The 15343-nt window shown below is 38.3% G+C and overlaps 1 non-coding gene across 1 annotated transcript; it reads right to left on the reverse strand.

The window, feature by feature from the left end:
- Positions 1-7506: 7506 nt before the first annotated feature.
- LOC111755291 (5S ribosomal RNA) lies at positions 7507-7625 on the reverse strand. The gene has a single exon (XR_002789862.1). It is a non-coding gene; the product is annotated as a 5S ribosomal RNA (ribosomal RNA).
- Between the last annotated feature and the right edge of the window lie 7718 nt (positions 7626-15343).

Genomic DNA, 15343 nt, shown 5'->3' on the forward strand with positions numbered 1-15343 from the left:
CTTGCCACTTTGCCTCACTTGATTGGACAGTTCGTGCAGCCCGCCTCTTCACTGATTGGCTCCTGATCTACTGCCCTCCTCTGTTCAGAATGAGGAGAACCTAAATACCTGCCTGTCTGGTTAGAGCTCAAATGATAGATTCTCACCCAGGAGCTTTTCGGTAAGGCTGTTTCTTCTGATGTCTATCTCACCTAGCTTAACACAATTGCATTTACAGTGTACACGTGTCTTGCTTCAGCTACCAGTGTTTGGTTAATAGACTTAATGTGCTCTTAATAAAGTGCGGTCACTAGTGTGCTAAGAAGATTCCTATGGTGAGGGTCCTATGGAAGAATCAATTCCCTGATGTAAGACAGCGTCATGAGTGCAGGACAGGTCAGGATTGAATGGAGTAGAGGCAGGGTTGGCTGATTCGCAGGTCAATATTTGACTGTGATGATTTCCACACTGTCTCAATCCACTTTCATTGAAGAAAATTAGTATAGGCCTGCAAAATGAATACATTTATTATGTAGATGAAGAAACAATAGTTATGTTAGACCGGTGTCGCGAGGAAGACTCTAAGGGCCTCGCTCTCATGTAAAAACAATGGGGTTTTTATTATTCCGTGTACACGGGGTCCTCCAAACAGGTGGAAACGGAGAACCCTGAGTTGGGGCAAGGCTGGTGTTTTTAAGGATGAAAACCGCAAAGCAAGCAAGCATTGTTACAGAAGCCAATCATAGCAGTTAGAGCAGAACAGTTGGTGATTTGTCCATTTGTGATTGGTCAGATCATGAGGGGCGACCAGTGGGTCAGAGTTGATTAACTGTCTTGTTTTGCACAGCTTATTTTTAGGTCACCTAGCTCCTGTGTGGCTTGGTTCTGACATACTTCCCAATCTTGATTAGCATAGTCAGCAGACTTTATCTCTGAGTTTCCTGACATAATTACCTTACTTTAGCACCACAACCTTTCTATTTGTAGAGGGCAACAATGGTTAACATATCAATTGGGTAAGATTTTACAATTCTTTACAGAAGAGAGCATTGATTAACATATCAATCTTTTACCCAGGGGAAAAGGAAGACACACATTTATAGTTACAGGTATTACTATGATATAAACGAAGCTATTTCTGTGAAGAATGTACAATCTAATACAATCTGATGCAATTAACACAATTTGTGACGGGGCTACCGGATAGGGAAGACCCAGGATGTCAGGAGCTAGTACCTCAGGCCTTTGTTTTATGGCCTTTAGGAAGTTAAAACTTAACCTAGTTGGATTTGAAGGGAGAAGGGGAGGGGAAGCAGCAGATGGAACGAGCTTTCTTCGTCTCTTCAGTTAAATGATAGCAATATTCTGCAAAAGATTAAAGATAAAAGGAAAGCAAATGTTCCAATTCCCTTAAACAAGTTTCATACCTCATCCAGAGTTATGACAATCCCAGAATATTGAGGCTAAGCATATTGCCAGGCATGAGGACAACAGTGCTGAAAGGGACCCAAGTCTTGGTCCAGTGGGTCACTTCTCGGTGAAGACCTCAGACTGTAGCTTTGCATGCCCACTACTTTCCTCTTCGAATATTGAATTCCTCCACATTTCATCACTAGTTTTCCTAGAAGAAATTACTGTGTGCCAATAGTATGATACTTTTGTTATAATTGAATTGACCTGAGTGATGTACAGGATACTTGTAAAGCACACTTCTAGATGTCTGGGGAAGTCATGTTAATGTCACCTGATGGACAAATCCGTCTGCTGGACCCTTTGGGGCTAAATCCCTGCTATCTGTTTTCGGGATCTTATACACTAGTTACATTTTTCTTCACTTATATTTGCTATGATGTTTCTTCATGGGAAGATATGAAACTGACACTGCAATCTTTGACACAATAAGATATTTCTTGTTTTTTCCTTTGTGGCCCTGGAGATCAAAGGCAAGGCCTTTTCTATGCTAGGTAAGTGCTTTTCCACTGAGCCAGCCACACAGCCCCAACTCTACAACTGCATTATTTTTTGTTAAGGTTTGCCAGTATTTTGATAGTGGTGTTTAGTGCATGTTCTCAAAAAGAGTGTCTCATTATATAGTCCAGGCAAGCCTCAAACAAACTCTTCTCCTCCTACAATCTGTTGGAAATAAATTCCCAGACTCAGTTTTTTGATGTGAATGATGAGACACCCAGACATCAAGGAAACTTGACAAGGCTTTTACTTTTGCTAAAGGGTGGAAGCAGACCCTAGCAATAACATAGCAGATGTACAGACTCGCTGGAGAAACAGGAGTTCTGAGGCCTCGTGTATGACAAGTGGATAACTTTAAATTCATTGGCTAAGTTCAAAGGCTTGCAATCTATTGTACTGATAACTCAGTGGTACAAGAGAATGGGTACAAGAGAATGCTGGGTCAGTTAGAAACAGGACAATAGTTTGGAAGGGAAAGTTCTCAGGTTTTAATCTCAGAAACTGGTGCATTCTGGGGAAAAGGACACAGTCACATGCCAGTAGACACTTGAACAACAGTGTACTTGATAAACCCAGATGCCAACGTTAAGGGTATTTCCCCATCTGAGCCTCTTCTTCCAAGCCCTCTGTCAATCTAAATCTATTTACTGAGAGACAGTAAGCTCTTTGAAAAGGGCCCCATTTTTCCCAGCAGCTCTCTCAGTTCATGCCTAGAGATTAGCAGATAAGTAGATGAATTTGTTAACTGCCCACATTTGGGACCTGTATTATTATTGTGTGGCTTAAGGTTGCTAACTCTTCAAGGACAGGATTGGGTCAGGGTTCCTTGCTTGGATCAGGCACAGCATGATGTCCAAAGGGACAGGCTATCAATGCTTGTTGCCATTGATGTGACTGTGAGGGAGGCAGACAGGCACCTCTTGCTCTTAATTCCTTTCCTGTGTCTGTGAATCCTGAGTGAAAAGAAAGCCATAATGCTGCCTTTGCTCACTCCAATTGAAGGCCCATTTACTGGTGCCAGATGTGGCTGCTATCGACCTGGAACACAATGGACTCTACTGAAAACTGGCATAACAGCTTGAAACAAACTAAGAATAGATTATCTGAACTGAAGGACAGATTTTTAAGGTGGGAGCATGAAATGAAAAACTTCTTAACAATAACAAAGAAACAAACAGCAATAATACAAAGGCTAGAAGATGATAATAGGATCTACAACAGGAATTAAGAACATAAAAGAAGAGGTAGGGACAAAAACAAATGACTTACAAAAGCTATTCACAGAAATAATCCAAGAGAATTTCTCTAATTTAGCAAAAGGTAAAGATATTCAGATGTATGAGGCATACAGGACCCCAGCCACCTACAACCCAAACAGAGCTACACCCAGGCACATAATAATCAAAATTCCACAAATCCAATATAAGAACAAAATATTAAAAGCCACCAGAGACAAGAAACAGATGACTTACAAGGGAACACCCATCAGAATTACAGCAGACTTCTCAGAACAAGCTATCAAATCATGAAGAGCATGGGGGGAAATAATTCAAGCTTTGAAAGATAATAACCTCCAGCCAAGATTGATATATCCTACACAACTATCCCTAGAAATTGATGGAAATACAAGGTGCTTCCAGGATAAAGAGGAACTAGGGGAATTTGCAACCATCAGTTCAACTCTACAGAGAATACTACAGGATATTCTAAAACAGAAAAATACCAAGATTCCAGAAATAGTGGCAGAGAGGCCACAATGAATGAAGCAGAAAGTGAAATGAAGAAGACAAACTTACAACCAGTGACAGAAAAAGAGCTCACCAGAAATGAGGCAGAGAAGGGTGGATGGTAGGAATAGCTATTTTGGAGAAAACAAGACATCATAATAGTTAGTGCTGATTTAATATCATCTTGTTTTGAAGTCCCATCAAACTTTTGTTCTTCTGTCTCCATAGGTCTTAACATGTTGTATCTTACTGGATGTTATTATATGTGTAATATAAACAAAAACTTTTATAGGCAAGGAGATTATACAGAAGCCATTGTTCATTTTCTGTTAGTTGATTCTAAATACTCTGTAATACTGTCATTCTCCTGAACAGTTTTACATTGTTTTGATATGTTTGATGCTACAGTATATTAAGTTATACTCAAAGATTTCAAGGAAAGAGACACTATGGTAATTACTTTTATGTCCAGATTATCTTGTGGTGAAACACTATTTTGCTTAAATGGTTATGTTTTGACCTGCACTGTTTTGATGTTATGCCCTCTTTTATCTCAATCTCCATTTTATTATTTACTTTTTTATTTTTATCCTCTTAATTAAAGGAAAAATAAAAATAGCAGAATATATTATAGTAACCCACTTTAGTTTCCTATTAACTTGATTTGAAATCCTATATTGCTCTCACCATCTTGTTTTGACTGATTTGCCTCTATTCTGTTTTGCTTGATAGTGCCACGTTCAAAAGTATGGGCAATAACTGTGAAGACAATAAGATTCATTATGACGCCCATTCTGGTTGACTATTATCTTGCTTTGAAGGCCTGTAATGTCTGCAGTGCTTTGTTTTTCTTGGTTTTGTTCTTTATTGTTTTGTTCAATTTTATTATAACCGATGATATAGGCAATTCTTTTTAAGATAGCAAGAGGCATCATGGCAACCATTGTTGATCACCTTGTATTATGTTTTTACATTATATATTATGTCCATCCTTTTGATTTGACTGACTCTATTCTGTTATGTCACATTTGGTTTTACTCTCTTCAAAAAAAAGTAATAAGAACCATGGGAATAATAAAACCCAAAATGTGTTATTGTCATTGTATAAAAGGGAGGAAAACAAAGTGTTCTAAACAGTATAACTGCATGTATATTTAAGTGTATAAGATACATAACCATATTACTAAGTTTTGTTGGATCATTGAACAGAAATTTTTATAGTCTCCCTATTTGAATGTCCACTTTATATGCTTTAATTTTGTAACTTGAACAAATATTTCTAAGGTGATAATATGGAATCTATTAACTAGTGATTTCCTACTGTTTATTTTTTTCTGAAATTCTGTATAACTTTACCCTTTTTCTGCTTTTTTTCTTGTTCTCCTTAAATAAAATTTTAAAAAAAGAAAAAAAAATAGAACTACACCCAGACATATAATAATCACCATCCCAGAAATTCAACAAAGAATAGAATATTAAACCTGTCAGAGAGAAAAGACAGATTACCTATAAAGGAAAACCTATCAGAATCACAACAGACTTCTCAGCACAAACAATAAAGTCAAGGAGAGCATGGAGTGAAGTATTTCAGACCCTAAAGGAAAATGATTTCCAACCTAGACTGATGTACCCTGAAAAACTGTCCTTGAAAATGAATGGAGAAATAAATACTTCCATAACAAAGAACAGGTGAAGAACTTCATGACCGCCAAGCCAAGCCTGCAAAGAATACTGAAAGACAGTTTAGATACACTTAGGAAAAAACCACTAAACAAAGCAGACAATTAAGCAAAACAGAAAGATAAAGATGCAACAGCAGAAAAATAACATGTCAACAATAAACCAATATATAACAGTTATAACCATTAATGTAATGGTCTCAGTGCACCAATTAAAAGAAACAGACTGGCAGAATGGATCAAGAAACAGCATCCAACCATATGCTGTCTACAAGAAACCCATCTAACACTAAAGGCTACAGACAGAGTGAAAATCAAAGGATGGAAAACAATACTTCATGCAACAGGAGCCCAAAAAAAAAAAAAAAGCAAGTTAGCTATTCGCAGACAGCATCCAACCATATGCTGTCTACAAGAAACCCATCTAACACTAAAGGCTACAGACAGAGTGAAAATCAAAGGATGGAAAACAATACTTCATGCAACAGGAGCCCAAAAAAAAAAAAAAAAAAGCAAGATAGCTATTGGTAGACAATGTGAACTTAAAACCAATAATGATCAGAAGAGATAAAGAAGGTCACTACATACTGGTTAGGGGAATACTTCAAGAGGAAAAGATAACTATCTTAAATATATATGCACCAAATTCTAGAGCACCCAGTTATATAAAACAAGTATTAACAGAAATGAAAAACCAAATTAGCAGCAATACAATTATAACAGGAGATCTTAATGCACCGTTGACACCAATGGACAGATCAACCAGACAGAAAATTAGCAAAGAAATAAAGGAACTGAATCACACCTGTGAACAAATGGATTTGATAGACATATACAGAGTATTCCACCCAACAACAACAGAATACACATTCTTCTCAGCAGTACATGGGTCATTCTTGAAAATAGACCATAAATTAACTCACAGAACATCTTTAAATAAATGCAAAAGAGTTGAAATTATCCGTTGTATGTTATCAGATCATAGCGCTATGAAATTAGAAATTAATGATAAAAGATAAAATATAAGTGTTAAAAGATAAAATACTGCAAAAAAATCTCACAAACATATGGAAACTGAGTAAAACACTCTTGAGTAATCAGTGGGTCACAGAGGAAATTAAAGAAGAAATTAAACAATACCTACAAGGAAATGAAAATACAACTTACCAGAATCTGTGGGATGCAATGAAAGCTGTCCTCAGAGGAAAATTTATTGCACTGAGTTCCCAAATCAGGAAAACAGAATGAATACAAATAAATAACCTGATGTTACACCTCAAACATCTAGAAAAAGAAGAGCAAGTCAAGCCCAAAGCCAAAAGGAGAGAGCAAATTATAAAAGTCCGAGCAGAAATCAATGCAATAGAGACTAAGAAAACACTCCAAAAAAATTAATGAATCAAAGACTTGGTACTTTGAAAGAATAAATAAAATCAATAAGCCCCTAGCCAGCCTCCTTTAAAAAAGGGACAAAAAAGCTCAAGTTCATGCAATAAGGAATGAAAAAGGTGAAATCACTATAGACCCTGTAGAAATACAGATCATCAACACCTATTTCAAAAACCTCTACTCTCACAAGTTTGATAACACAGAAGAAATAGATTCCTAGAAGCATATGAAGTACCAAAGCTAGGCCAGGAAGATGTAAAACTGCTGAATAACCCAATTTCTATTAATGAAATTGAAAACGTAATTGAGTCCTTACCTACAAAGGAGAGCCCTGGCCCAGAAGGATTCACTGCAGAATTCTACAAGAAATACAAAGAAGACCTAATACCAAACACTCCTCAAACTCCTCAATGAAACTGAAAGGAAAGCAATCCTTGCTAACTTGTTTCTAGAAGCAAATATTACTCTAGTACCAAAACCTGAGAAGGACCCAACTGAAAAAGAGAACTACAGACCAATCTCCCTAGTGAACACAGATGCAAAAATCCTCAATAAAATATTGGCAAATAGGATGCAGCAAATCATCAAGATCATACACCATGACCAAGTGGGATTCATCCCAGGCATGCAGGGATGGTTCAATATATGTAAATCAGTAAATGAAATCCACCATATCAACAGAGCCAAAATGAAGAATCACATGATCATTTCTATAGATGCAGAAAAAGGTTTTTTTTTTTTTTAATTATTTTTTTTTTTAAAAAAGCCTACAGCACCCGGTATTCCCAGGCGGTCTCCCATCCAAGTACTAACCAGGCCCGACCCTGCTTAGCTTCCGAGATCAGACAAGATCGGGCGCGTTCAGTGTGGTATGGCCGTAGACTAGAAAAAGGTTTTGTTAAGGTCCAACATTCATTTATGATAAGAATCTTGCAGAAAATTGGAATAGATAGTCTTTACCTCAATATAATAAAGGCCGTCTATGACAAATGAACAGCCAGTATCACAGTAAATGGCCAAAAATTGAAGGCCTTTAACTTTAAAATCAGGCGCAAGACAAGGATGTCCCTTATCACTGCTCCTATTTAATATACTACTGGAAATACTAGCCAGAGTAATTAGACAAGAGAGAGAAATAAAAGGCATAAAGATAGGAAAAAAAGAAGTTAAATTATCATTATTTGCAGATGACATGATACTCTATATAGAAGAACCCCTAAACTCCATTGAAAGACTCCTAGATATAATAAATAAATTCAGCAGTGTGGCAGGATACAAATTCAATACTCAAAAATTAATAGCATTCGTATACACTAACAACAAAATCACAGCGAAATAAGACAAGCCACGCCCTTCACACTAGCAACCAAAAAAATGAAATATTTAGGAATTACTCTCAAGAAAGAAGTGAAAGACCTATACAGGGAAAAGTATAATACACAGAAAAATTAAATTTAAGATGATCTCAGAAAATGGAAAGACACCCCTTGCTCATGAATAGGAAGAGTAAATATTGTGAAAATGGCCATTCTCCCAAAACTCTTATACATATTCAATGCAATCCCAATAAAAATATCATCAACATACCTCATATCTCGAGAAATCACTCCTAAAATTATCTGGAGTGATAAGAGACCTAGAATAGCAAGGACAGTTCTAAGCAGCAAAGGCAAGGCAGCAGGCATCACAATCCCTGACTTGAAGTTATACTACAAAGCAACTGCAGTAAAACCAACATGGTACTGGAACCAAAACAGAGCCGAAGATCAGTGAAATAGATTAGAAGATACAACCACAGCTACAAACACACTCAACCACCTTCTCTTTGATAAAGGGACCAAACATGTTCACTGGAAGAACGACAGTCTCATTAATACATTGTGTTGGAAAAACTGGCTCTCCTTATGCCAAAAACTAAAACTAGACCCATGCCAATCACCATGTACTAAAATAAAATCTAAATGGATCAAAGATCTAAATACTAAAACAGAAACACTAAATCTATTGGAAGACAAATTGGGTAAAAGCCTTGAACACATAGGAGTAGGTACAAAATTTATGAACAGGACTCAAACCACACAAGAAATACTTCCCAGAGTAAATAACTGGCATCAGTTTCTGCACGTTAAAAGAAGTCTCCAGCATACTGAAAAGAAACCCACAAACTGGGAAAAAATCTTAGTGAACTGCCCCTCAGAGAAAGGACTTCCTTCAAAAACATATAAAGAATTAAAAAAAACCAGACTCCCAAAATTCAAAGACCCAATCCAAAAGTGGGCATCTGAGATGAATACACAATTCTCAGATGAAGAAATACAAACAGCAAATAAATACATGAAAAAATGTTCATCATCATTAATCATTAGAGAAATGCAAATTAAAATCACATGGAGATTTCATCTCCCTCCTGAAGGAATGGTGAGGATCAAGAAAACCAACAACAACAAATGCTGGAGAGGCTGTGGGGAAAAAGGAACTCTTCTGCACTGTTGGTGGGAGTGTAGACTAATACACCCATTGTGGAGGTCAGTCTGGAGTTTTCTCAGAAAGCTGGGATTGGAAGCCCCATTAACCCAACTATTTGACTAGGCATATTCCCAGAAGAACTGAAAGCATCATACCAGAGTGACATATATGCACCCATGTTGATAGCAGCACAATTTGTAATAGCCCGATCTTGGAAACAACCTAAGTGTCCATCAACTGAGGAACAGATAAAAAAAGTTGTATTTTTATACACTGGAGTACTACTCAGCTATAAAGAATGATCAATTGAGATATTTATAAATAAATGGATGCAGCTTGAGATCATACTCATAAGTGAAATAAATCAAACTCACATGTATAAATACTGAATAGTTTCCTGAGTGTAAAAATGATAAGAATACATAAAAGTATGTGGTAATCATGATTCCCAATCATATTGGTTTGAAGTCATATAATGTTTTCACTCATGAATTGAATGGTTTTAATTTGGGTTGTTCAATTTTATTGTCTGTGATAGTACGAATAGCTATTTTGAAGAAAACAAAACATCATAATAGCTAGTGCTGATTTAATATCATCTTGTTTTGAAGTCCCATCAAGCTGTTGTTCATCTGTTTCCATTGGTTTTAACATATTGTATCTTCTGATATTTTACTACATGCGATAGTATAAACAAAAATTTTTATTAGGAAAGAGATAATATAGAAACTGTTGTTCATTTTCTGTTAGATGGTTCTAAATAGCCTGTAATACTTTCATTCTCTTGAATGGCTTCACAATGTCTTGATATGTTTGATGCTATATTACACGAAGTTATACTCAAATATTTTAAGGAAAGAGACTGTGGTGACTACTATTATGTCAGGTTATCTGGTGGTGAAACACAAAGATGCTTAAATTGTTCAGTTCTGAGCTGTGTTGTTCTGTTGCTATATCCTCTTTTATCTCAATCTCCCCCCTTTTTCTCCTTTTTAAAAATTTTTTTTTCTTATTTTTTAAGGGAAAACTAAATTTTAAAAAGTGGGATATATTATAGTAATTTTTTGGTTTTCCTTTTAACCTGATTTGAACCCCTGTAATGCTCTCCCCATCTTGTTCTGACTGATTTTACTATATTCTGTTTAGTTTGATAGTATCAAGTTTGAGAGTATAGGCAACCACTTTGAAGGCAATAAGATTTACTATGATGCCTATTATGGTTTGACTATTATGTTCTTTTGAAATCCTGTAGGTCTCTAATGTAGGTTTTATTGGTCTTGTTCTATACTGTTTTGTTCAATTCTACTATACCTTATGATATAGGCAACTCTTTTTAAGATAGCAAGAGACATAATGGTAACAATTGTTGATCACCTGGTATTCTATTTTGCATCATGTACTATGTCCATCCTTCTGTTCTAACTGACTCTGTTTTACTTTGTCACATTTGGTATTTTTTCTCTTCAAAAAAAAAAGTTATAAGAATTGTGAGAGTAATAAAACTCAAAAAGTGTAATTGTTATTGTAAAAAAGAGAGGAAAGAAAGTGATCTAAAGGATATAACTGGATGTATATTTAAGTGTGTAGGATAGAAAACCATATTACTGAGTTTTTGTTGGATAATTGAACAGAACTGTCTGCAATCTCACTGTATGAATGTCCACTTTGTATGCTTTAATTTTGTAATTTGGACAGCTGTTTCTCAGAGGACAATATGTAATCTATTAACTAGTGATTTATTACTGTATAGTTTTTTCTTGAAATTCTGTAATTCTTGTACCCTTTTACTGCTTTGTTTTGTTTTGTTTTTTCTCTCTTTAAATTAAAAAAAAAGAAATTACCAGTTGTAGTCTTACTACACAGAGCTCAGGTAGTGTGCATGCCTGTAATCCCAGCACTTGGGAGACTGAGGCAAAAGGATCAGAAGAAGGTTGAGGCCAGCCTGGATTAAGCAAGACCATATCTCAAAAAAACAAATCCTACCACACAATTTACTGCTATTAACATTCCATCTGTTATTTGTATCAATTACACATTTAAATGAAAATGCGTCCTGCTGTCTATACTGTTTTATAACCTGCATTTTTCATATCATACAAAAACATATTTCTCAGTGTCATTAAATATTCTTTGACAACACGACTCTTGTGTGTAGTGGGGGTGGATCCCAGGCCACTCATACTGAGCTACATTGCCAGTGATTTATTTGTTTACATCTAAGTTTTGAGATAGGGTCTTGTAAGTTTCCCACTCTGGGTTTGAACTTGCTAACTCCTGATTTTGCCTCCTAGAGTGCTGGAAATACAGATGCGAGGTATGTGCCCTGGTGAAAATACCATTTTAAAGACTCCATAAGTTCCACTAATGAATGAGCCATTGTTTCTACATCCAATCTTTTGCTGTGTTTTTCTGCTTTTGAGATACTGGAGATTGAGACCAGCACTTTTATGTTTCCTTTGAGACAGGGTCTTGCTAAATTGCCATATTCAGCTTTCACTTGCATTCCTCCTGCCTCAGCCTCTCAAATAGCTTGCATTCAGGGGAGTGCCACCATGCCCCCCTTATTGGATATCCACATTGTTTACCTTTTTCCCTTACTATAAATACAGTTTCATATGAACAACCTTTGTACATATGTGATTATAGAAACAACTAGATCAGACATGTGTTTATTAAAAATGTATGATGAGAAGCTGGAGGTCTAGCTCAGTTGTAAAGCACTCATTTAGTATTTGTGAGGCCTTGAATTTGATCTCCAGCAGTTAAAAAAAATGTGACAAAATATTCAAACATGCAAAAAAATGCAGTAATACCTTGTTCACAAACTTAATTCTTTGTACAATTCTGTTCACAAACTGAATCCCACAAGGTCAACATTGAACCTAACTGTTGAATTTGACTCAGTTCTCATGCAATTCGCTTTGTGACAGGACTAGTAGAATTAAATCTGTGAACCACGGCCTCACTGTAGTTAAGTCAAGTCCAGTCACATTTCATCTATGCTCTCTCTCACCCACTTCTCCTGACAATGGATTTTTTATGTTGGGGAATGAGCCTGGGCTACATAGCGAGTTCAAGGCCAGCCTGCACTACTCAGCAAGACCATGTCTCAAAAAGTAAAAGCAAACAAGCAAACAAAGAATCTGTGATCTGTTTCTTGCTGGAGGAGCTCCTGTCCAGCAGTCTGTAGCATAAATGAGCCAACAGTGATATTCCACCTGTTTGTGGGACGAGGGCCTGTGGGAAGGCGCAGGTGAGTCATGGTCACAGTGAGGTTGGTTACCACAATAGCAATGCCTTGTGTGCACAAGGTTTTGTAAGTGGCTGCCCTCTTAACCAGAAGTTTGCAAAGGGTGATCTTAGGCCAAAAGCTTCCTTGGACTTTGGCCCCATTGTCCTCAGCAAACCAGCCAGCCACTTTACAAATGGTAATCCTACCCGGGGACTAGTTCTGGGCCACTGAAGGGTTGTAGTGGCCATGTCCTTTCTCCCTTTAAAATATCCCTAGCTCACTGTTTGTCCTTTGGTGGGTCAAATTTTAGCTTCACACATATGTGGCAGGGAATTTAATATTAGGGAGGATGCTGGGTTACCAGGCCCTTTGAAGCCTCTTGGGAGTAATGAGTATTTAGCCAGCACAATAGATGACAGATAAAGGAATTCACATGAATAAGATGCCATTAAGAAAGGGCCAGAAGATGCCATTAAGAAAGGCCTGGTCTGCTCACAGAGACTTAGAATTCAGATTTTATAGACCCTGCTCTTGCTGTTAACCCCCAAAAGCAGTCCAGTGGCACACTCTAGCTCTAGCTGTTCAACCACAGTGACTCCCATGGTGATGAAGAGAGAGAGAGAGAGAGTTGGTTTACATTGTGTGTCTTCCAAAATCTGCAGTTTAGAATGTGTCCAAGGCTGGATATATCCTTGCTTGTGCTGACACTTAAAGAAGGGTGTCAGCACCCACATCTGTGCTGGATGTCAGCACCACCAGACTTAGGGCATGCACACACCATTGCCATGACGTTCAAAGCCAGAGTAAGTCAGGCTCCACCTGGGATATTGTCATGGGAGTGTGGCTAACAGAAACTTGCCAGTATTTTGCAAAATAAAAAGAATATTTACCAGGTGAAATTATAGCCCATTTCATTGTTCCAGGGGTGGGGAAGCCTCAAATGCAGTTGCGTACATAGTGAGAGACCAAGTAATCTTGCTCCTTCTAGCATATGGGGCCTCTTGACCCCATACACTGGGTCACTAGGCCCCTCAAGTGACACCAGAGAGTTAAAGCTGGAAAAGAGAAAAGACAGGAAGGGCCAGGACCACACTCCCCGCCTCCCCGGCCCCTCCTTTCTCTCATGGTCCATGCCAGCTTCTCTGTTGTGCTCCTTAGTCTCTCTCTATGCTTTTTTTGTTTTTCTTTTTCTCTCTTTTTCAAGACACAGTATCACTATGAGGTTCAGGCTGGACTTGAGCTCACTTTGTAGCTCAGGCTGGTCTCAAACTTGTAATGATCCTCCTGCCTCAGCTTCCCAAGTGTTGGGATTACAGGCACAGGCCACCATGCCTGGCTTGTCTTTAGGCTTTTTATCACCTTGGCTTTTCAGCTCTCTCTCTCTCTCTCTCTCTCTCTCTCTCTCTCTCTCTCTCTCTCTCTCTCCCTCTGTTCCCCTTGCTCTCCTTGGCTATCTCTCTCTTATTACTTTAAGCAGGAAGTACAAAAACACTGAGAGCAGTTTATTTTATAGTTGGTTACCCAAGTTTTGTCACACATTGTTAGGGAGCTTCATTTCTGGTAGGCTTTTATCATACAGAAAGAAAATCAAGGGCTTGGGTAAGAGAGAGGCTGTATTGATATATGCAGTCTTATCTAGGGGAAAGCCAGTCATTGTCTTAGTTGAGCCAGTCTGTCCTTGGAAAAAGCCCTTGATCCAACTAACAGGAAGGACATACGTATGGTCTGGTGAGCACAAGCCATGCACTGAGGCCAGTCAGGCTGAGCTGTGTCAGGCTAGCTCTAGTTGCAGCTGGGTGGAGTCAGTCAAGGCTGGCTGAGTCTGTCTGTTTGGCTATGTGGCAGACAGGGGAACATACTATGCTTTCATGTAACATTTGATAGAACTGCGGGGGACCGGTGGCAGCTGAAAATATAAGTATGAAATATAAATGACTTTTATTTTGAGAATGCGGGGAGAGACACCCCCGACCCCCTGGGGTGTGGCACCCCCCCCCCCCGGGGTCTGGGATCTCTCCGTGGAACACGTGGAGTGAGGCACATAAGTAGCCTAGGTTTGGGGTGGAACCTAAGGAGGCATTAGGGGTGCACAGGTAGCCCACTGGTCTTTGTTTGGCACCATAGGTAAATTCCTAAGGGTGGGGGAGATGGAGCTCCTTGGTTCCTGCTATAGTGACCTGTCTGGGCCAAAATTCTTTCAACATTTAATCATTAGCTGTAGGGGCTGGGGATTTAGCTCAGTGGCATAAGCGCCTGGCTTGCAAGCAGGCAGTGGTGAGTTCGATCCCCGGTACTGATAAAAAGGAAAAAGACAAAAAAAAAAAAAAAATCATTAGCTGTTGATTTTTAAAATATTTTAGGAATGGAGATTTAGCCCAGTGGCGTAAATCCGGGCCTTGCAAGCACACAGTCGCCAGTTCAGTCCCTAGTATTGATAAAAAAAAAATTCATTACAATAAAATTTAAATATTACATTAATATTTAAAATATTACATTATATTGAGAGCAGAGCCACCTGCTCTCAATGGTTCCAATCATGCCTTCTTGAGGCAGCAGCTTTCAGTCAGTAACAGGAGACAGTCCGGTGTTGGGGGTAGCACGTGCTTCCTCCCTCCACCTAAGGAAGAGATTTGGCCTTCCTGGGAAAGTTCTCTAGTCTGAGAAGGTGGCAGAGTCTTCAAATTCAGGGTGCCGTGACTCTGATGAGAGACACTCGGCCTCTCTCCACTTTGTAGGTAAACTCAGTAAGTAAGGACTAATCCAAAGGCACAGGGAGCACTAAAAGCTCCCTGTGAAAATGGAGCTGGAACCACACGTTCCTCATCTCCTGGCAGGACTGAACTGTGTCTCCCTGTCATCTTGACCAGCATCCTACTGATACAGGGAACAAAACTCTCAACCTA

The sequence above is a fragment of the Cavia porcellus genome, unplaced genomic scaffold (assembly GCF_034190915.1).
Source record: "Cavia porcellus strain 051 isolate PalLab524CR breed Dunkin Hartley unplaced genomic scaffold, mCavPor4.1 scaffold_33, whole genome shotgun sequence".
NCBI lineage: Eukaryota > Metazoa > Chordata > Mammalia > Rodentia > Caviidae > Cavia > Cavia porcellus.